This window comes from Canis lupus, chromosome 24, assembly GCF_048164855.1.
Source record: "Canis lupus baileyi chromosome 24, mCanLup2.hap1, whole genome shotgun sequence".
NCBI classification, from domain to species: Eukaryota; Metazoa; Chordata; class Mammalia; order Carnivora; family Canidae; genus Canis; species Canis lupus.
Window position 1 is genome coordinate 32,555,747 of NC_132861.1, and position 24,559 is coordinate 32,580,305.

The 24,559-nt window shown below is 40.8% G+C and overlaps 1 long non-coding RNA gene across 2 annotated transcripts in view; it reads right to left on the reverse strand.

The window, feature by feature from the left end:
- LOC140615985 (uncharacterized) overlaps positions 1 to 21,604 on the reverse strand; it is a 40,094-nt gene extending 18,490 nt beyond the window's left edge. Inside the window, exons 1-3 of one of the 2 annotated variants that reach the window (XR_012016501.1) lie at positions 21,521 to 21,604; positions 10,247 to 10,382; positions 598 to 1,524 (exon numbers count right to left, since the gene is read on the reverse strand). This is a non-coding gene — a long non-coding RNA (uncharacterized lncRNA). Of the gene's footprint in view, positions 1 to 597; positions 1,525 to 10,246; positions 10,383 to 21,520 lie in introns of those variants that run through there. The other variant, XR_012016502.1, reaches the window with a different exon arrangement.
- Positions 21,605 to 24,559: the final 2,955 nt, after the last annotated feature.

The following is a 24,559-nucleotide window of genomic DNA, read 5'->3' on the forward strand; positions in this document are numbered from 1 at the left end:
TCTAACAAACCTCACATTCTGGCCCAGAAGAAAGAGAAACTTGTGGCCAGGCAGACATATTCAAATGCTACCCTGAATTACAGCATTGTGCATAATAAAGCTTTTAACAAAATGTTTAGTGTATCTTCTCTGCAAAAGCATATTCGATACCTACATTCAACGATATTTTCTCTTCCCAAAATTAAGACATGGGGTTTCTGAAGCAAGGCAGGATCTTTAGCCATGGAGCATCCCTGGACACCCTGGACATCCCTTGCTTGGGGACAGTAGTCCCCAGTTCACAAAGCAAGCATTGTCAGTTTAATACTGTCCCATGCAAATATCAGAAAGGGAGACAGAACATGAGAAACTCCTAACTCTGGGAAACGAACTAGGGGTGGGGGAAGGGGAGGTGGGGGGGGTGGGGGCTACTGGGTGACAGACATTGAGGGGGACACTTGTTGGGATGAGCATTGGGTGTTATTCTATATGTTGGCAAATTGAACACCAATAAAATATAAATTTACAAAAAAAAAAGTTCAGCATAAGGGATGTAGTCAATAATATTGTAATAACACTGTATGGTAACAGATGGTGATTATATTTATTGTGGTGAGATTGATAATATGCAGAATTGTCAAGTCAATATGTTGTAACCTAAAACAAATACTACATTTTATGATAATTATATTCCAAAATAAATTAAAATAAATAAATTTTGGAAGATAATAAGTCATGGGAATGTAAATGTACAGCATAGGCAATATAGTTAAAGATATTGTAACAAATTTGTATGATGACAGATCCTAGCTAGATTTAGCCTGGTCTTCACCCTATAAAGTATATAAATGTTAAAGCATCATGTTGTACACCAGAAACTAATATGAAAAAAAAAAAACTCTCCCATGCTCAGCTACAGTAAGGAGCCCTCACACTAATTTCATGATCCCATGAGTGAGCTGGTATGACGGATTTGCTGACTTTCTAGAAAGAAACCAATGAGAGACCTAGCACCAATGAAATGTCAACACTCAATCAAGGCACTGCACATTATTATTCCTTTGGCAGTCACTACTAGCCTCGCAGCTGGAAGCCTCCTTTCGAACTCACATCTTGAAATCCTCCAGATATTACTTCCAGAAAAAGTTCCTCCTAGAATTCATCTCAAGAACACTCTTCCTCAGTACTTGCAAAAATGGCAGCTTGAGTTAATACCCTTGCGCCCCCCCTCTGTTGGCTGGTAATTGGGAGTTTCTGATTTGATCACTGCTTGTTGCCTCTGGGAAGGACAAGACAGGTCCTGTGACATTATGATTAAATACTTAGTAAGGGGGAAAAAAAACCCTCCTCTCCAGGCTGAGTTCCCTGTGGCCACCCAGGAATACTGAGTTATGAGAAGAATTCACAGCCACATTTGGAAGAGACATCTTCAAGTTGTAGCAGCAGGTGTAAACTTAGAGGAGAAAATGCTGGAATGAAGCAGGACAGACAAGATTCTTGTGCCTCAGGCGCAAGGTCCCTGTTCAGTGTTTGGACAGCAGTCACCTGAGAAACAATCAAGAGAAATGAAAATCACGCTGATTGGCAAGCAACACTTTCCCATGGGCTTGGGGTTAACAGCTGTCCAGACAGGCAATAGAGCCCTCAGCCTTGACCTTCAGAGGCCTCCCTTTGGGTATGGCAAGAAATCTATGAGGCCAGGGTGACCCCTTCAACCTTCTCACCACGGTCCAGTACCCTAGACTCCAAATGCCCTGCCAGGTAGCCCAGAAATTGCTTCCCAAGTCTGCCCTATCCTCTCCCCACATCTCCCCACCTCAGCCCAGGGAGTGGCCAAGGGGCTGGTTTCCAGGGCTGTGGGCAGAGCCTGGACCTGTGGCCCCCAGAGTCCAGACACGGGCACATAGAGGAGTTGGGGAGTGGGAAGGCAGATGGGAACCTCAGGCCAGGGGTCACCTCTCCAGCACAGGTTGTGCCATTTGAAGCTGCTTTCTAGGTCATTCTGAATGTATATTTGCCCTAGCAGGAGGAAGAACATAGAGTCAAATCTCCTAATTCACAGCAGTTATGTTTGATAAAGTCATCACAAATCCTGAATTAGAGAACTCTGAATCATTGCCCCTAAGGAAGATACAGGGTCATATTCCTGTGAACCTTTGAGCACAACTTTTTGTCAACTCACCAGTACATAACCTTGTTAAAGTGCGTTTCTGTTTGAAGACACCTTAGTGAATATGTATTGTTGACTCATCAACAATTGAACTCATGGCCAACAGCATGAAAACTCATACCTGATGGAAGCGTCTCTAACACAGATGTTTTCTCTGGAAGGCGTCACAGCCTTCTCACCCTTGGGAACACCAGATAGCACTTCAGCACTACTTTTGGAGGTGATTTTAAACAGCAAAATCCCCCCAAAAAGCACAAAAGTGCAAAAAAAGTGACACTAGCTAAGCAAAAAGGACATTTGTTTAATACGAGAGCTGAAATAAGGAAGGCAGTGTTGCTTTTTTCGACCTCAGCTGGGAACCTACCAATGATCATAAAAATGCCACAAGTATTGATCTGGGAGCTATAAATAAATTTTAGCAAGTAGACAATTTTGCAAATACAGAATCTGGGAATAGCGAGGAGGACTGGATTTGATTTAAGATGCTGGCATTTGGGCCTCCACTGACACTCTTGCCTTGATCAGAAATGTCAAGAGTAGGCCTATGTCAAGCTGGGCCTGTCGACAAGAAATAGATTCCTCCATCAGTCCACTCGTGCAACTTTAAAATAGTGTGTCTGCAAAGAAAAAACAACATGACAGATGGTTTGAGTTTCAGACTTCATCAGAGAAAGGGCTTAGTGGACTCCTGGGGCCGGAGCAGAGCAATCGGCAGTGAATGGCAGCCAATACGTGGATAAGCCTGATCTTGACCTACGTGAATCGAAGACCACCAGGATGACTACTGGTGTGCTTGGAAACATCAAGAAAATCATCTCCATCTTTCTTGATGGCTCCATGTTCTCAGTCTCCTACTTTGTTCCTTGCCATGGCTGGAGCCTAAGACTTTGTGAGGCCTCAGTGCCCCAGCTCAGTCATCCTCGCCCTGCATAGCCTCACAAAACTGTGTGCTTCAGAAACAATCATTTCTCCCCCTTATGACATGCTCCCCATGTGCCAGGCAGTATGCTAACTGCTTTGCATGCACTACTTCTATTGCTCACAGCAATATTACAGATGGTAGTTCTAACGCACATCTTACCCATCAGAGAACAGAGGTCCAGAGAAATAAAGTAACCTGCCCGGGGTCAAGCAGCTAGAGAATCAGAACTGTAGAGCGATGCTGATTGATTGATTGATTGATTGGGTTCCAATTTTATTCAGGCCCTCAACATACCTGTCCCAGATCAGCATCACTTGCTTCCACTGCTGTTCCAAACCTTGGACATTCTTTGGATTCCAAACCAACCCCTTCCTCACATCCCACACAGAAGTCCTCAATCCTTATTTCAACAGCAGAGATGAGAAGGCAGGCACTGTTTTTATTGTACCTCCAATCCAGCAAATGTATCTAAACTATACCAGGAATACAATGATATCAACCGCCATGTATCAATCCCCAGGAACTTTGCAAGTTATGCTTTATTATCTTTAGAAAAAACCCTGCTGGGGAATTCATAGTATGTTTTATGACTTACTGCGACAAGCTCCCCACATGATTTTTTTCCTTTTTCAAAAGCTTTTGATGAGCCTTAACTGTTTAATCTACCGGAAATTTTCAGTACCATAGAATTAGTTTGTCATGTTCTAAGAAAAAAAAAAATCACTGGGATTTTTTTTTATTAAAATGGCATTTAGTTCATAAATTAATATCTTTGCTAGGGGCCTTTCCTCCTGAGCAGGGACACACCTAAACCCAGCTAAGGCTGGGGATGGAAGGCAGGATTGGGCAAAGGTTCATACATCTCTCAGTGGGGACATGTAGAGGGGACATCCTTCCAAGGGCTCAACCATACCAGCCCCACAGAGGGAGGGAGGAACAGCACAAAGTCACTGAGACCAGAACAGGGGAGCCCTCAACCCTGCTGGGCTCTATTTAGTTCTTTCATAGCTAGAATTTTCTGTTATTCATTCAGAGCGTGAGTTCCATAAACAATGTCCACTGTTGGACACTGAGGTTATTTCTGATTTTTGGCTTTTATAAAACACTTCTATAAACAACCTCATGGCTAATTCTTTGCACATACCCACAATTAGTTCGTGGAGATAATAAATAGAAGTGAAGCTTCTGGTTGAAAGCTCATGCCTATTTTTAAGTCTTTGATACAGATGGCCACATTGCCATCTGAAAAGTGTCAATTTACCTTTCTGCCAGCAGCATTCCCAAACACAGATGTCCCAATGCTCTCACACCACTCATGCCACTGTTATCATCCCATTGTCTTCTTTTTCAATGTGATAGACCCGAATGGCCTTTTGCTATGTAAGTGTGGTTTGATTCCTAGGAAGGTGAAACATTCCTTCATAAATTCATTGACAATCTGTATATCTTCATTTCTTTGTACATCCTGTGTCTCTTTTTCCACTGTAGTGTTAGCCTTTTCTTATTAAGCTGTAAGGACTCTATATACCAAGAAATTCAACTCTCTTTTTTTTTTTTTTTTAATTCATGAGAGATAGAGAGGCAGAGACACAGGCAGAAGGAGAAACGGCTCACTGAAGGGAGCCCGATGTGGGACTCGATCCCAGAACTCCGGAATCATGCCCTGAGCTGGAGGCAGACCCGAAATTCAACTTTTATTACCTATGTTGCAAATGCTTTCTGAGTGTTTTGCTTGTCTTAAATTGTGTTCATGTTGTGTTTTTATATGACAGGCTTTTATTTTGCTTCACTTTTTAAAAACATTTTAACCAGTCAAATGTTACCATTTTCCTATGATTTCTGATTTAGGTTACATTTTTTTAAAGATTTATTTATTTATTCATGAGAGAGAGAGAGAGAGAGAGAGAGACAGGCAGAGGGAGAAGCAGGCTCCCGGCAGGGAGCCCCATGCAGAACTCGATCCTGGATCCCAGGATCATGACCTGAGCTGAAGGCAGGTGCCCAACCACTGAGCCACCCAGGTGTCCCGATTTAGGTTACATTTAGAGAGACTTTTGCCACAACATGATTTTCACCTGCGTTTTCTTCTCAATCTTTCCAGTTTTATAAGTTATATTTAACTCTTCCTTCAATTTGGAATTTATTTTGGTTTATGATATAAGGTCAGGTCTAAATCTATTTTTTTAAATAGTTATCTAATTCCAACAAATTCCAATGACTAACCTTCAGTTCTCATCACTGCTTCTATAAACCGACATGGAATAAAGAAGGTAGGCATTTAGTCCCCCAGAATTTTGGTAGATACATCTTTTCTCTTATGCCCAGAAATCTTTGAATTTTATTCATTCTGGTGTCAATGTAAACAGTAAGTCAAGAAGCCACTTCATTGGGATCCTGGCTGGCTCAGTTCATAGAGCATGCAACTCTTGATCTTAGGGTTGTGAGTTTGAGCTGCACACTGGGTGTAGAGATTACTTAAAAATAAAATCTTAAAAAAAAAGAAGCCATTTCATTTATTTTCCATTTCCAAGTGTACTCAATGCTCTCATCCACCCAAATGCAATAGATAAGCAAATTCAGTGTATTCCAGAGATATGAGATATTCAAAATATCTCATCAATTTTCTCACCATATTATAATTTTATATTTTAAACTGACTTTTCTATCAATTCAATGTCCTATACCTGTAGAGAAGTCATGGTACTACAAAATGAATCTTTTTAGATGCCTCTACTATAAGTTACAAAATATGAGTCATAGCAACCTTCAATCCCATCTTCTGGTTTAGCCCAAATAGAGGGTCTCATGGGCCTGAGTCTTGAGTCTGCTCCTCAGCAGGCAGAGCCAGGACATCATGTTCATGAGTACCACTAAAACTGGAGTAGGCCAACCCTAGACAACCATCAATCACACCTTTCAAAAGCTCTGTATTTCCCCCCAGTCTCAGAATTTAAAAAGCAGAAGCAAATTCAGAATTAGATATGACTCCTTGCAGCAGCTTCCAAAACAAGCACCCATCCTTTTATTTGGCTGGATACCCTACATGTAGGTGGGTTTCAAGACTACATACTTCTAGCACAGCCATGGAGTATGGTTGGCACTTCACATTTCTCAAAGGAGTAAGTAGACAAAAATGGAGAGAAAGAAGAGGAAAATAATTCATGGCTTCTTTTTTTACTAGGCCAGCAGCAAATCTAAAAGAGTATTTCTCTGAACTAAAAGTCATTTGGGAGATTTTGCCCACTAAAGGGTTAAATTGTAGTTTTCTTTGGTGGGGGAGAGGCACCCATCAACAAGAGAAGCTAACTTCTCCCTCATAAAGTACTATTTGAAATAGCTGTGACTATCTGAAAATTTTAGTACTGTGAATTGTGGCCCTTCTGGTTCTCAAGCTATTTCTGAGGACTCCTTATTCCTTTCAGTGTCTCTTCCAATTAAATTCCATTTTCAAAATTTCAGAGATTCTCTTTATCTTCTTCTTGATCCCTGAGTCCCTGGTACCTAAAGCCAAATTCAGTGCACGCTCTGTCCAATGCCACAGTCTCCACTCTGACTTATAAACAGAGTGCTATGATCTGAATGTTTGAGTTCCCCCCACATTCATATGATGAAAACCTAACACTCAAGGTGAGGGTATTAGGAGGTAAGGCTTTCGGGAGGCATTAGGTCATGCGGGTGGAGCCCTCATAAAAGAGATCAGTGCCTCTACTCATACTCTATAAAAGAGACCCCAGAGGAATCTCTCCCTGTTCCCACCATGTGAGGACATAGCAAGAAGTCAGCATCATTTCTTCAGAACTTCCAGCCTTCACAACTTTCTCTTGTTTATAAGCCACCTGTCTGTAGTATTTTGTTATAGCAAGCTGGACAGACTATATGACATAAAGCATCTGCCATTTAGAAAAAAAAACACTCTACAAATGGATGACCAGAAGCCCAGTCAGTCCCCTGCTCTTCATTCTAGAGAGGCATGTAGTAGAGTGTTTGACCTCATGGATTTTGGTACCAGACTGCCTAGATTCTAATCCTAGCTCTGCCTCTTACTAGCAATGAAAACTCCATTCTGTGCCTTAGTTTCCTCATTCGTAAAATGAGAGTGACAATAGCATCTATTTAGCAGGGCTATTGTAGGGTTTACATGAGCCAAAATATATTTACAGCTTAGACACATAGGTGGCCTGAAACAGAAAAGGCACTACATGAGTGTTAGCTGTCTTTCCAGATATATCTCTAAGTAGATAACAAATACCAAGGTTGTCTAAGCTATATGCTCTTTCTGTCCCAAGTGCAACCAAGCCTGTGCTTGAGGATCTATTATCTATATCATGACCCTCTAGAAATCCCTGTCCCGATACATGAGGTTATTCTGGGGTTTGTGAGGGACACATGGAGAAGACTTTAAAAAGCACCATGGTGGCTGCAGAGTGAGCCAGGGGAATGCCCCTTACCTATGCATACATTTAGGGCACAAAGGATGTTCAATGACTCAGGGAAGCCATGATGATACTGGGCTTTTCAGCAAATATTGCACCTAAAAATTGTTTCTGAGGACAAGGAAATGCAAATAAAATAAAATAAAATAAAATAAAATAAAATAAAATAAAATAAATAATAAAAATAAAACAACAACAACAACAACAAAAAACCCTCAAACTCTGAGTTTGAGTCCTAGGATAGACAATACTAGCACATTGGAAATACAAGCATTTATTTTTCAACATTTCTGGACTGCAGTAGTACCCCTTAAATCCTTCTTTCTGTTTACCCAGGTTAAGGAACTGTCAGCTGGGTTAAGGGGCAGGATAAAGAGGAATAAAGAGATGAGAGCAATAAATGCCAAGCCATATCCAACCTTCAAACCCTACACCCTGGAGATTTTTTGAGCTGAGTCCACTGTGGCCTTTGAATTGAATCCCTGTTTTCTGCAGGGCCAGAGCTCACCTGCTGCAGTATGGAAATGGCCTTCAGAAGATGACTGGCCAGACTGACTCTGCTCCAGCTCTAGAACTGATTGCCCATCGCCAACTACACAACTTTATCCTTTAAGAACTTCCCCCACCATATGTGCTTGCTCTCTGCCAATGAGAATTCAGCACAGACAAGATCATCTGGTCCCACACTAGCAGGATCTGAAAGAACAAGGCAAAGCCCTATGCAGATGCCCCAGTCCCCCAGCAGTGTAAGGTTAGGATTCTGAGGAGGGGGACGCCTGGGTGGCTCAATGGTTGAGCATCTACCTTTGGCTCAGGTCGTAATCCCAGGGTCATGGGATTGAGTCCTGCATCAGGCTCCTCGCAGGGAGCCTACTTCTCCCCCTGACCTGTCTCTGCCTCTCTCTCTCTCTGTGTGTCTCTCATGAATAAATAAAGAAATTAAAAAAAAAAAAAAAGGATTCTGAGGAGGGGAGTCAGGATCCAAAAATCTGGCATCTTATTTTTACCCACAACTATTCCTGCTGGGTTTCTAAGCCATTTAGGCAAGAAGAGCAAGGCCAGGCAAGTGACAACTAATCATTACTAACAAGGATTTGGCCCAAATCCCTCTCTGGTCTCCTGCCAAATCAATTATGTCACTCCCCGCTTGAAACCCTCCAACAACTTCTCATGGCTCTCAAGGAAAAATCCAGAATCTTAACAAGTCCCTGGCTGAGCAGGCCTCTCTTTCACTTCCCCTCACTGCTCTCCTTTCACTCTGCCTTACAGCTTCTTGACTTACCTACTTCCTGCACCTGGATCTGGAAGGTTCTTCCCTGTCCACTCAGTCTCTTTCTACTCATCCTTTGGATCTCAGTTTAAGCACCACTAGATCCACGACTAAGTCAGATCCTCTTTGTAGAGCTTTGCAGTATCCCATACTTTTTGGTAGCACTTATTAAATAATAATTACATAACTAATTTGTAATTATTTGGCCAATATCTGTCTCTTTGACTGGACTGAATTCCATGTGGGTGGGGACCATTTCTGCCAGAATTCCGGTGGCATCCATGTGGCTGGTGCAGTGCCTGGCACGTAGCAATAACTCAAAATATCTGTTAACCAGAAGAATAAATGAAGTGGGGTTGCAGTTTTAACACTAACCAAAGAATTTCTAATTTCTTTTTCATTATGGCTTTAAAATTTTCTCACCTTATTGCAAATGACAGCCTCAGTTCCCTTAAATGGCATTTTCTTAAGCCTTCCCTAACCAGGATCATATAAACAAGCATCAGAATACCTGCCTAGCCAAGCCATGTTATTTTATTCCTCTTTGTCATTCTTAAACCACATTTTCTGTTCCAATCCCCATAAATCAATCTGCCCTACTCTTCCCACAAGACATCAGCCTTGACCTTTGCATTACTGCTATTTTTTTTTCCTAGAAAGCTCTTTGCTCTTAAAAGAAAACTGAATGCCATCAAATACTCTCCATGCCATACCATCTTTCCCTTTGTACAGCGAAAGTACTGCAGAAAATGTCTTTATTGGTAAGCCCTAGATCCAGGTCCCAGGTCAGATAAAACCACACTCTAAGGCCTTAGTATGTAAGCAAACCTCACCCCTAAATTAGATGATCTCTAATAGCAATTCCAGCATTAATGTTCTACAATTCCATGATTATATGATTACTTACAGAGGAGATTGGCGAAGAGTTCAATAATCCTTTAGAGCTGAACAAACTTAGATTCTAGCTCAGGCAGTCACTGACCAGTTCTGTGATCTTGACCAATTCCTTAATCTCTCAAAGCCTGGGTAACTTCTTATGTGATAAGATGGAAGTCACTGGGGGGAATGAAATGAACTGATGCCTGTAAATGTCTACAACATTTCCTAATCCTCAAAACCATAGTTGCTGTGGATGTCATCAGTATCATCATTTTCCTGAGCCATCTTCATTTATAGAATTGAATCCCCTCAGCCTAGCCCGTGGAGGCTCCTGCGTAACTCATCCTAATTCAGCAAATACCTCCAGAATGATGATGGAGATGGGCTGCACTAAAAAGGAGGAGGGGGGAAAATAAGTAAACTTGTAGGAGTGTGTCCTTAAGGATTCATCCATTTTAGAAATTATCTCATGAAATTTATTTAAACACAACTGTATTAGTCATGGTTCTCCAGGGAAACAGGCCAATAGGACCTACATATATAAAGATTTACTATATTTATTATAAAGAGATTCATTATGAGGTATGACTCACACAGTTATGGAGTCTGAGAAGTCCCATAGTCTGCCATCCACAAGCCTGAGACCCAGGAAGGTTGGTGGTGTTGTTCATAGGTCCAAGTACCAGAGGTCCAAGGTGGAAATTGTATACCCAGCCTGGATCTGAAGACCTGAGCACCAGGGGAATAGACACAGGAGAAGATCAATGTCCCAGATCAAGCAATCAGGCAGAAAGAGTGAATTCAAACTTCCTCTGCCTTTTTATTCTATTCAGGCCCTCAACAGATCGGATAATGCCCACCTGCACTGGTAAGGACCATCTGCTTTACTCAGTTCACCAAATGCTAATCTCTTCCAGAAACACCCTCACAGACACTCCATGACACAATGTTTAACCAGATATCTGGGCAGCCCATGACCCACTCAAGTGGACAAATAAAATTAACCATCACACAACAGTTATAAACATTTGATTATGTTTTTAAATTTCCTATTAGGATATGTATTTTCTGATACATAAATTTGGACTCATTTTTTTCAACCACTTAGTATTCATGTCATGTAGACAGAGTTTATGAGAAATCAACACAGGCACGCTGCGTTGACAAAGTAGAGCTCATAGAAATAACTTGAATTGTTGAAATATACTACTACTAGCTAGCTGCTCCATCTCTAGGCTCATTACCCATTATAATCTACCTACACATCCTCATTGCATTAGTTTGCTAGGGCTGCTATAACAAATTACCACAAACTTGGAGACTTAGAATAATAGGAATTTATTCTGTCACAGTTCTGGAGGTTAGAAGTCCAAAATTAATGTGTGGGCAAGGTTGATTCCTTCTGGAGGCTTTGGGGGAGAATCTGTTTCATGACTTTTTGCTAGATTCTAGTAATTGCAAGATATTCCCCGGTTTATAGCTGCATCACCCAATATCTGCTTCCATCTTCATGTGGCATTCTCTGTATCTCTCAGTGTCTCCTTCTTTCTTGTCTCTTATAAGGAGTCTTGTCATTGGATTCAGGTTCCAAACTAATCCAGGATGATCTCACCTCAAGATCCTTAACTTAATAACATCTGCAAATATCTTTATTCCAAATAAGATGGTTATACTTTGAAGTTCTGGGTGGACATATCCTTTGGGGGGATACCATTCAACCTACTATACCCACCAAATGATTCTTCTCAAGGATGATTTGGCAAATCTTCATTAGCAATGCATAACTTATTAATTTAATTGTAGACTCATTAGCCCAGTTTTCAGTGCCCCCTGCAATCTCCTCAGCCTGCATTTCAGTCTTATGTCTCCTTTCCCTCTACCTCAAGTTGACATTTCTACCAGAATTTTCTACTCAGTACCAAGCTACAATTTTCTCTCCCATATCCACACTTAGAAATCCTTCTCTTATTTTTCTCATCCGTTTGACACATCTTCAACCTCAACTCTCCAAAAAGTCTTCTCTGATGATGTCTGCATGAAGGATAAGCATTTATCGTTTGTATCTTCCATTTGAGGGACACTTGCACTGCATTTTGACATCTTTTATGCTAATATTTGAGCAATTACTTGAATTATGTTATTTAACTTTCTGTATTTCTTTGTCTCCCATAGTTTAAGTTCTTTAAGGTAGAATAACTTTTTTCTTAAATTCCTTGCATCCCTTCCCCACAGGAACCTTTGTTACTTCAACTTAGAGAGTATGTTAGTCAGAGTTCCCCAAAGACGCAGAGCCAATACAATGTGTGTGTGTGTGTGTGTGTGTGTGTGTACATGTGTATGTGTGTTTACAGAGAGAATTTATTGAGGCTGAGAAGTCACAATATCTGCAGCAGGCAAGGCAAGCTGGAGAAGAATTGATATTTCAGTTTGAGTCTAAAGGCTGGAAAAGGCTAAAATCCCAGTTCAAGCACTCAGGAAGAAGGAGTCCCCTCCTACTCAGCCCTTTTGTTCTATTCAAGTCTTCAACTAATTGGATATGGCCCACCCACACTGGGGAGAGCAATCTGCTTTACTCAGTCTACCAATTCAAATGTAAATCTCATCCAAAAACACCCTCACAGGCAGACCCAGAATCATGTTTGACCAAATATCTGTGCATTCCATGGCCCAGTCAAATTGACACATAAAATTAACCATCATGGGGAGATACACAAGAGTAGCAATTAGCCCCAACTCTGTGGATGAGCATTGAACCACTGATCCCTAAAATCAGAGACTCAGCAACTTGGAATCATTAAATCTTTCTGCAGGTTCTCTCCAGCTACAGTTTGAGTGAGACATTTTTCCAGGATCTTCTTTTTGTAATTAAAGGCAGTGTTCTTCTTCTAGTGGCTCCTGACACAGGAGCAATGAAATAAAACAATATTTATTAGCAAACCAAATAATAATGTAAATACCAGTTGGCCTCTAATCTTCTCAACCCACATCCCACATTCAATCAGTTCTGACAATTTATGTTTGACAGAAGCTGAGAAACCAAGCTCGTCACTTCCAAGAAGAATGTCTTAAGATTCCCTTGAGAATCATTACATGTACACTGACATACTATATCTGAAAGGTCACTTAATACATACCTAAAACCCTGTACTTTGCACATAGCACATAATAAATATTGAATCAATGAATGCAGAATATCCAATTTTACTTTTATACTCACGCTACTAAAATACTTTTCTTCTGTGAATGTGATATTGTATTTCACTTCATCATTTGGGGAGATTTATAAAAGAGAATAACACTTTGATGCTGTGATTAATACTATGAATGAAAGTGCACTAAAAATAAAATAAACTTTTACAGTCCAATAACTTATCTTCCACTGCCTACACTTCTAAACTATACACATAATGTCTTCTCGAACACCATCATTTTTTATACCTGGCTTGAAAAGGTTTTCCTGTGACATCCCCCAGTGCTTTTGATTCCCATTTATTTTAGGATAATGTTACCCTGTATCTGTACCTATGAATCTCCAGCAATAATTTAATTCATTTTAAGTGTATTTCTTATTCATCCATGACATGCTGAGCACTGGGCTATACTCACAGTCTTATTAAGTAAGAGTATGCCGGCATAGGTATATCTGTCAATGTCCAGCCAGGAAAATATGCATCACTCTACATAATCCAAAGAGGGCCTGGGTGGCTCAGTGGTTCAGCATCTTGCCTCTGGCTCGGGTCATGATCGGGGTCTTGGGATCAAGTTTTGCTTCAGGCTCCCCATAGGGAGCCTGCTTCTCCCTCTGCTTGTGTCTTTGCCTCTGTGTGTGTGTGTCTCATGAGTAAATAAATAAAATCTTTTTAAAAAGAAATAAATAATAATTCAAAGAGAAATCTAATGCAGGGAGCTAGCTTTAAATGTGCTATAGTGGCTGCAAAGGCAAAAGAAAAAAGACTGTGGGGAAAGGCTAGGAGAGCAAAAGAAAAAAGAATTATTACCCAAATATCAGAGAGCTGGCCTTAAAACCTCAGGCCCACACTTGGCTCTCAGCTACTTGAGACATGGCCACTGCTGTGAGAGGAAACATGCTGCTGGCTCAGGTCGCCAGGAGCCCGCACACCCACCAATATGACTGAAAAACACTTCTGCTGTGGAGCATGCAGATGCCTACAGTTCCTCAGCCACCTGCCAATGCAGCTGCCACTGCCCCCATGGGTCTCCTGTGTTCCTGCGTGGTTGGCTGGGCATGCCAGGGATGCAAGGCTTTGACCACCAACAAACACAAATCTGCTGATGTTCATGCAATGTGCTGTGCTGAAACTTGCCAGATTTAGCAAAAAACAGTACAGGGTGCCCAGTTAAATTTGAATTTTAAATGAACAAGAAATAATATTTTTGAGTATCAGTATGTGTCAGGAATAACAAAGCCCTTTATCTCTGACTCAAGGGATTTGATTCTTCTGCCAGATTCCACAAAACAGTAGCAGGCAAAGTTCTCAGCTTGGAAGGAGGGTAAAAATCAAATCCCAGACCTGACCTTGAGGAGCCCTCAGGACTTGGCCAACCAGATATCCAATTCTGATCTCCAGATTCAAACATGCAAACATAAGTTTCTGAAGCTTAATAATCGGCATCCTCCCACCTCTGGTTGTCCAATTCTCTTGCAGGGAGGAATGTGGTATAAAGGCTTGAACATACAGCCTATGTGAACACATGTCCAGGCATGCCATCAACTCTAGAAAAAAATCTACTTAAATAAATTGAAGGGGTACCTGGGTGGCTCAGTCGATTAAGCACCTGCCTTCAGCTCAGGTCATGATCCCAGGGCCCCAGGATGGAGCCCCACATCTGGCTCCCTGCTCAGCCGGAAGTCTCCTCCCTCTCTTTCTGCCCCTCCCCGCTGCTCTCTCTGTCTCTAATAAATAAAAAACCTTAAAATAAATTTTAAAATAAATTTTAAATTTGAATGAGTTAATTGCTTGAGTCTCTCACTTTCAAATGATTACTATTCCATGGTTCAAACATTCTTAGTTTGCAAGCTCTTTAGCCTGGTTTTCAGTGACCTCCACCATTTGACTTCAAGCTCCCAACAGAGGGTTAGATCATTTGACTCAAGTCCAAGTACAGTCAGTACATCTTAACTGAGCTCAGCATGTGCTAGAAAATATTAAGTAGCACACAGAATTCTTGACCACAAGTAGAAGAAATCAACTCTACCAAACTTGAAATGTATTGAAAGACTATTAACAAGCTGAGAAGATTGGCCTTCAAGATGGCCTTTTGGGGGTTCAGTAGATATCACCTCTATTTATGATGTGAATTTTGAGATTGGGACTCAAAAGTCTAGAATCCAGTCACAGTTCAACTATATATAGCTGTGCGGTCATTTAGCTTCTCTAAAGTTCTTCATCTGGAAAATGTAACTCCTGGTCTCCTCATCTCTCAAGATTGTTAGGAAGGTCTCATGCGGCAGAAAATAGCTTACATCACTCAGTGCCTGAGTGTGCCTCCTCCAAGGGGCCCAAAGACGGTCAGCATAGGTCCCTACAATGGCAGCTCTGAATTATCCAAGGCCCAAAGCTGGCATTTGCAATGTTGCAAGAAGTATTTGCACGTTATGGTGAAGAACAAAATTCTCTTCAAGATAGAACTTCTCTTTGTTCTGGAAGAGACCACTTTGTGAGCCCTGTTAAGTTATGGAGATGTTTTCTGCAGATGCAGGAAATAATTCACATGGAGGTGATCTAGGCTCAGGGTTAAGTGTTCTATTTAGTAAGTTCACTTAGGTTCTTTGGGAGCCTAATCATGCTTGCATCTGTGAAATCTACAAAAGTTATCCTTAAATTTTTATTTTGACTCTCAAATCCTTAAATAAAAAATTTTTTTTTGCTCTTGAGGGATGTGTGTGTCATCTTTTTCCAGGTATTTGCTTATCAGCAGTGCAGCCCTGGGAAGACTTGGTCTCCTCAGGAGATATGGACACACCAGGGCCAGGCCTGCGAGGATCATAGCATAGCTTGGCTAGAGTTATGCTGGGGGGAAACAGAGGAGGTGCTCCTCCTTGCACAGGCCAGAGTGTGAGGGAGTCCATGGTAGTCACAAACAGAGACAGGGCTTCCCAGCAAAAGAAGTGAGGCAGCAGTGCAGCAGCCACATAAGGAGCCAGAGCAGTGAGATACTGGTTCTAGATACTTGGAATCAGTGCTCTGAAAAACCCTGAGACTCGAGCTTGGACAGGTCTAGCACCAAAGTCTGTGCTCCTAAGCATTGTGCTCAACTGCATCTAGAGTGAGTCACTCCTACAAGGCTCCAGGGATACCACAGTAAGGTGGACTCACAAAACTTGGCCAAAGACTGGTCAAGTCAATCAAAGAGGGAAATCGGGAGAAGCCGTCACAACTGAAAGGAAAAACCTCAGACACTGAGTTCCCATGGAGTCAGGGCTCTGAGAGCCAGGAGTTGAACACAAAGCAGAAGACAAAAGCAAGCATGCAGTTATTCTGGGAAATTACATGGACCAGCCATTGTCCTGAGCCATTCAATGTGCTGCCCTCTCTCTGTGTTGGGATGGACTGAGACTTTCCTGGTTTGGCAAGTATAGGCCTTGTGATGATTCATTTTATGTGTCAATTTGACCGAATCCGGGGGTGCTCTGTTATATGGCTAAACATTATTCTGGGTTATGTCTCTGAGGGTGTTTCCAGAAAAGATTAGCATTTGAATTGGTAAACTGATTAAAGAAGATTGCCCTCCCCCATGTGGGCAGGCCTCACTCAATCCATTGAAGGCCCAAATAGAACAAAAAGGCAGAACAGAGAATTCATTCCCTCCCCCGACTGCTCAAACTGGACATAGATCTCCTCCTGGGCCGCACTTGGGACTTATACCAACAGTTCCCCTGGTTCTCAGGCCTTCAGAATCAGACTCACATACACCACCAACTCTCCTGGGTCTCCAGCTTGCAGACAGCAGATTATGGGACTTCTCAATCTCCGTACTGACATGAGCCAATTCTTCATAGTAAATCTCTCCCTTCTCTCTCTGCGTGTGTGTACCTCCATCCTATCAGTTCTATTTTTTTCTGGAAAACCCTCATACAAATCTACAAATAATTTGGATCATTCTTAAAGTTGGAGGTGCTTCCATGGGCCTTGATCTCGAAGCTGGGCAGAGATCCTATTGATTGAATGGGCCTGGGTGTAACAGAACCTGACCCCTCTCATGCTTCTATTTCTGAACAGATTTTACTACTTCTGTAGGCCAACAAGCCTTTATCCTTTTAAAATTCATATGTAAGTACATGGAAATAGACAGGGGAGTATAAATTAGTATACCTTAAAGAATGATTTGGCAAATCTATATCAACATTTAAAATGTGCTTCAGGCCAAACAATTTCACTTCTATGCATTTGTTCTACAAAGTCATACTAGCACATGAAGCTGTATCTACAGAGATGCTTATTGAAACACATTTTTATATAACAGTTTACTGTTAAAATGTGTATCACTATTTGCAATAGAGAACAACCTTCTAATCTATTAATAGGAGACCAGTTAAAAATTATGATACATCTATCCTATAAATGATATGTAACTATTTTTTAAAATGAGATACCCCTGCATTATGAAAAGATAGGTAGTGTGTATTAAATGGAAAAAAACTTAATTTCAAAAAAGTATATATAAAATGATCCTACTTCTGTTTTAAAAAAGGATATATTACAATTTTTTTTTAAGAAAAGTACTTAAAAACAGTTCCACTACCACCAGGATCCTTCATCTTGCTCTTTTGTGACCACAATGTGTCTCGATTGTTACCCACCCCATCCCTAACCCCTGACAACCAGTAATCTGTTCTCTGTCTCTATAATTTTGTCATTTTAAGAATGTTACAGAGATGGAAGCATAGAGTAGGGAACATTTGGGGATTAGCCTTTATTCCCTCAGCAGAACTCCATTGAGTTTCTTCCAAGTTGCTATGTGCATCAAGAATTTATTCCTTTTTCTTGTTGAGGAATATGGATGGAGGTACCACAGTTTGTTTAGCCACCTGGAAGGATGGCTGGATTCTTTCCAGTTTGGCAGTATTATGAATAAAATTGCTATGAACATTCATGTGATTATAAAGGGCAGCGAAAAGATCTTCATGGTGATGAATTCTTCAGTATCTTGACTGGAAGTCATGGATACAAAATCTCCACATGTGATACAAATGCACAGTATGAAATGAGTACAAGCAAAACTGGGAAAATCTAAGGTTCATGTATTTTATCAATGTCAATATGCAAGTTATGATATTGTACCATAGTTCTGCTTGATGTTACCACCAGGGAAACTGGGTAGGACACATGAGATGCTTTCTACATGTGAACCTACAATTATCTCAAATTGGAAAGCCTTTTTTTTTTTTTTTTTTTTTTTACTCTTTTAAGAACTCCAGGTGAAATTCACAGTTTGATTTGTCGTTTCCAATTTACTTCACTAAATGCCACTGATTGTCTACTATGCATCAAATATATTCGACTGCTTTATAACTGCTTGATCTTCCTATGCTATTTCATAATTTTAAAGGGCCAAATTAATTTAACAAAAAGTGTTACTAAAACATTTTTAAGTCACAAAAATTTGAAAGTCAGCAATATAATTTTTAAAATTATGTCAAGGAAGAAAGTCATCTTTCTCCCTCAAGTTCTCTCCCCCCATCTAATCCCATCCCCAAAGAATGCCCATTCACTACATCTCTTTCCTGGGTCTAAACCATACACATATACAGATACACACATACACATACACATACACATACATACACACATTTTTTTAATGAAAAAGGAATCCTGCTATTCAAAATTATTTATATCCTGCTTTCTCATTTAATAATACATTTGGAATGAATAATGTATCTGGGATGAATTATGATAGCTAGATCTACTTTGGCCACTTTTAATGGTACATAACATAACTTATTCAACAACTCTCCTATAAGTGAACATGCAGGTTGTTTTCCATTGCTTTTAAAGTAAATCTGCCACAAACATTCATATATATATATATATATCTTTACATAACAGTGATATCATTTCTAAGGAACAGATTCCTTGAAACAATATTGCTGTGTCCACATATAGACATGTCTTTAACTGTTTACTACTAAAAATGTATTATCAGGGGGCACCTGTGTAGCTCAGTAGGTTGAATGTCTGACTCTTGTTTTTAGTTTTTAGCTCAGGTCATTAACTCAGGGTCGTGACATTGGGCTCTGCATTGGGCTCCGCACTCAACACAAAATCTGAAGTTCAGGCTGGATGATTTAGATGGAGATTCTCTCTCTCCTTGAGATTCTCTCTCTCCTTCTCCCTCTGCCCTTCTCCCCTGCTTGCATGGGCCCAAGCTCTGTCTCTCAAAATAAATAAATCTTTTTAAAATGTGTCATCAGGGGTATTATAGACATTTTCTTTTTACTTTATACACTCTTATATTGCTTAAATTTTTAATAACTTTTGTAATAAATTAAAACAACCTCTTTAAAAGAAAACAAAGACTTTCATCATTTTGGATCATTCCCTATAGTCTTCTTTTCCAGAAATTCTCTCTAATATTCAGTACTCCCCACTTGAGGCATTTGGGAAGTGTATGGAAGCAGGATTTGTTGATTGGGTTTTTGGCTAGCTAACTGTTTGTTAGGTGTGAGCTCTCAAGATGACTTGGAGTGGCATTTAGTGGGTTGGGGTCAAGTATGCCAATATCTTGCAATCCATGAGAGATTTCTGCACAAAATGCCAAAAGTGTCTGTGCTGGGAAACTCTAAATCTTGTTTGAGAACATCAGATTCACTTCTTCCCACTCTGGCTTTTGATCTGAGGCCTTTACCATTATCATCCATCGACAATAGAGGGCTGCAACACCACTGCTTCTTCTTTTTTTTTTTTTTTTTTAAGATTTTATTTATTCACTCATGAGAGACACAGAGAGAGAGACAAAGACAGAGACATAGGAAGAGGCATAAGCAGGCTTCCTGTGAGGATCCCAATGCAGGACTTGATCCCAGGACCCCAGGATCACATCCTGAGCCAAAGGCAGATGATCAACCACTGAGCCACCCGGGCACCCATCACCTGCTTCTTGATACACAAGAGTACAGACCTCAGAAGGAGGAAAACCCTGAGGTCCCAGGCTACTGAACTGAACCTGTATCTGCCCAGACCTACTGTTGGCAGTGAGGCGATAGCTAAGCCACCAAACAGATCCCTAGCATCCAGACAGTATGTGATTGACTTTTGTTAAAACAATCCAGATGGTGATGACCATTTCAATTATTGTTTCATTGCCCAACACTTGCCCATTATATTGACTGAGAAGGAAATGAATTAAAAATCATCCAGCCTGAACTTCAGTCCAATGGGAGACCCACACAGAGAAAAAAAAAAGAAATGTATTTTTTAATGGACCAACAATAATACAGTAAGAGTTCTTTGCCTTCAAATGCAGAGTCTCAGGACTTGAAGTCAGGACTTTAATGGAGCAAGTAAGCTCCCAGCCCTCATAAACTTTTGGTGAAAACCACAATTTGTTCTCAATAAACACAGTGTCTACAAGTTATTCTATTATCAAGAGACTAGTATCCCTGTTGCCAGAAGAATACCTTCTGCAGTCTCAGGTCTGCAGTCTGGCTATTTTTAGGTGAATTCAAATCTACAATATCACTGACTCCCTTGATATAATTCACAAAACCAAAAGAGGCAGTTACATTAAATTATGAAGCTTAATTTTCTTCTTCCTGGCCTCCCAGCATTACCCAGAGAGGCTTCTACTTCCATTAGGAAATACTCAACTATAAATTCGCCCCAAAATACATTTGCATATGGTGTGGTGGACGCTGATGGGCTCGAGGGGCCTCCTCAAAGTTACCCTCCACTCAGGTCTAAATTTCAATGCCCTTCCTGGTGCTCCCTGAGGATAGGGTTTAATAATAAGAGAGGAAGGTGCATAAAGAACATAGGGTCGGGGGATCCCTGGGTGGCTCAGGGGCTCAGCGGCTCAGCGCCTGCCTTCGGCCCAGGGCGCGATCCTGGAGTCCCGGGATCGAGTCCCATGTCGGGCTCCCGGCATGGAGCCTGCTTCTCCCTCCTCCTGTGTCTCTTCCTCTCTCTCTGTCTCTATGTCTATCATAAATAAATAAATCTTAAAAAAAAATAAAAAAAGAACATAGGGTCATAGTCCAAGGAAGGCAGGCAATCCTGCCTTCACAACTAGCTTATAAAGGAGCGGGTGGATGCTGTCATTCCTCCAGGGGAACACTTTCCTGAACCCCTGACACAGAGGAATGCACTAAAAACCAATAAGTTTTATCCTCGAAGCCATCTGAGATATCCCCCGTGGTGAATTGGCTCAGGGTACACAGTGCCTTAATTAGAACCTCGCTGTTGTAATAATCGTAGTTCAGCGACAATCTCACAAAGAAGTGCCACAAAAAACGACACAGGCTTTATCGTTTGCTTGAAATTCCGTTTTTGCCTGAGGACATCTGGCGGCAATCATAATTTACTCATTTGGACTGAATGAATGGTGTCTTATTTCCTCCCCTATGTGCAAACCCTCAAGTATGGCCATTAGAGGAGACAGAGCTCTCGCATGTCATCCGATGCTGCTCTTTGCCAAGAAAGTCTTGTTCCCTATTTTTAAGCTCCTAGAACAATCCCATTTTAGGATATTTTTTTTATCTGGACTAGCTTTTCGATAATTTGCATCACCTGTTTTCCTCTAAAAATGATTTTGGGAAGCCTTTTTGGATTTTGTGTTGGAATATTCTTAGGATCTCCATCCCAAGTCCCTGCTCATTCAGTTAAGAAGGAAGCAGCCTTCACACTTACTGAAGGAATAAACCATACAGGCTATGTCGGTGGTTCTCGACCTTGGCAGCACATTAGAGTCATGTGGAGATCTTTTTAAAATCCCAATGTTCTAAAAATGACATACATATAATTCCATTTACATGAGGTTCTTAAAAGGTGGGGCTATAGGGACAAAGAACAGATCCATAGTAGCCAGAGTCTGAGCCTGGAGGTGGAGTTGGGGGGGGTCTGATTTCAAAGATTGAACCAGGACAAATTGGGGTCTCATCTCAAAGATTGAACCAGGACAATTTAATCTACCCAGCGTCTTTCTTGTCTTGTCTAACAATTTGTTAGAATTGTTCTGTATACTGATTGTGATGGGTGTTAGAAGAGTCTATTATACATGTGTTAAACTCATAAGAACGTATATCCCCAAAAAAGTAAATACTACTATATATATTTTATTTTAAATCCCAATGTCCAGGCCATATCCAGACTAATTGATTCTGAATTTCTAGGTGGGATCCAGGCATCCATATTTCTTAAAGCTCCCAGGGGGTTTTGGTGTGCAAAGTTAAGAACCACTGGTCTATGTGAGTAGTATTTCTTTGACATGGAAGATTTGCTGCTTTGTTAGCAGCTAATTCCCCACCTCCCAAAAGTACTCTGTCAATCAGGACCCACCCCAATTGGGGTATAAGGTATGTTCTTGTGCTTCAATTCTTACAAAGACACTTTTCCTTATGATTAGTGTGGGTTTCTGTCTCTGAGACCCCTGCCCAGGGCCCAAAAGTAGTCCTATTAAACATAGAAGAGATGCTGTGCTTCTGGACTATTCCATGTTCACTCTGGTCTCCTCCCTTCCCCCAATCATAGAGGGTAAAAGATATAAAAAATTGGCATATGTGATCGGAGACAGGCAAGAGTTTCATGATTAATTTTATACATCAACTTGACTGGGGAAGTGCCCAAATATTATTCCAGGTGTTTCTGTGAAGGGTTTTTTGGATGAGAAAAACATTTAAATCAGTAGACTGAGTAAAGCAGATTGCCTCTAGTATAGGGATGGACCTTGGCCAATCGCTTAAAGCCTAAACAGAACACTAAGGCCAACTCTCTAATGAGTAAGAAAGCCCACTTGTCTTCAAACTGGGACGATGGCATTTTCTTGCCTTCAGGCCAGAACTCAAATATTAACTGGATCATGAGCTTGTCAGTCTGTTGACCGTTGGGCTAGGACTACTCCATCAGATCTTCAGGTGTAGAGCAGAATCACACATCAGCTCTCTTGGTCTCCATCCTGCTGACTCACTCTGCAGAATACACATTCTACTCTATTGGTTCTACTTCTCTGGAGAACTCTGACTAATACAGATCTCTTAAAATTCACAGCCACTGACCAGGCCGGCCCAAACTACACTAGTTTAAAGGTAACAAGGAGCTACCAACATGGATTTTTCTAGAAATACTGTAGAAGACATGTATGCCCTGTCTATCAGGCACTTCTGTTTTAAGACACCACCAAAAATCCTGAGGACATGGACCTCATTTCTTGCTACTGCCTGCCTCACTGATCACCACTCCAAAATTAAGAGCAGCAAGGAGAAGAAAAGAGATCTTTTGTTGCCTTTTCCTAAAATATGGTGAAAATGTCCTCCTTGGAACAAACTCAGAAAGATTGGTTCAAGCAGATCTTCAATTATTTCCACTGTTTTGTTTCCTCCTTGAGAATATCTGTAATTCTGAGGTTGTCTCTCTTTGTTAGCTTCAGGAGCTATTATCCAGTCCACATCATCTTGGTTAAAAGTCCTTGTACTTTTCCTCTGCATTTTGGAAGACATGATAACATTTGCACTCTACTTCAATGGCCCATTGCTTTCTGCCCACCCTGTAGTTTACTGCCTTCTGTGTGGATAGTGATTCAGCCATTGCATCTTTAATTATTTTGCAATGGTAAAAAAAAAAAAAAAAAAAAAAAAAAATTATTTTGCAATGGTTCCTTAATTTACCCAACTGCTTTCTTGTCTCATCCCCTTATATTTTCATGGAGGCAGCTTTTCCTGTTATAAATGTCTATCCCTTCATCATTTAGGCCAGGTCTTCCTGCATCCTGTTATGCAGATATTCCCTGGAATGTTCTTGTACTTCGGCAAGAAGTTGTCCCAGACTGTAGTCTCCATCTGAATACTCAAGAAGATGTTCCCTCTCCTTTCTTTGGCAGGAGGATTTCATAAGAACCCATGATGAAATGTTTTCTGTTGACTTATTCAATAGAAAAGATATCCATCTGGACTCAATGTTTACTAAAATTCAAGGTGTGTGGACTGCCCTTGGCCCTGAACTCTCCACTAGGGTGCTGACTGAATTTTATTCTCAAATATTCTATTGGAGAGGAGTTGGTATTTCAGCTTCTGGATCAATTTTCCTGTCTAGGAAGCTTTTATCTGATGTGAGTCTGTTAAGCTAAAATGTAATCAAATTTTATTTCCAGGACCTGACTCTGATGCTCTGAAAGGATGAAATACATATAAAACCATAATTCTCAAAATGCACCACTATCAAGCTATTTCAGACTGATTCCCACATAGAATGCTTATTTATGGGGGGCAAAGAGGGAGGTGTTAAACTTCTGCTGAGGCAATGCACCCTGGCTATCTCCTTCCCTCTTCTTTATGCAATCTGTGAGCGGAGGTAGAACAACAGATAAAGATGGGATGAGGGTGCCACTAAGAGCACTAGCCACTGAGTATAATATTGTTCATTCTTTCATTGAAGAACATGAACATGAACATGAACATCCACTCTGTCTTTGGCACTCTCATATGATGAGATCACAGAGCAAAACAAAGTCTCCCACCCATGGGAATGACACTCTGGTGGGTACAGAGCCAGTAACTGGCCAAAGAGTTGATCAGTTGGGTAAGTGTCCTGAAGAACATTTAGCTGGGTAAGGGGGTAGAAAGTAATGGAGGGTCTTAAGGATTTAGGAAAGGCATCTCATTGATTGATGTTTACTAGCTTCTTTTCTTCCAAATAAATATTATATAGAATCCTAATACAGACAATACAAAACTC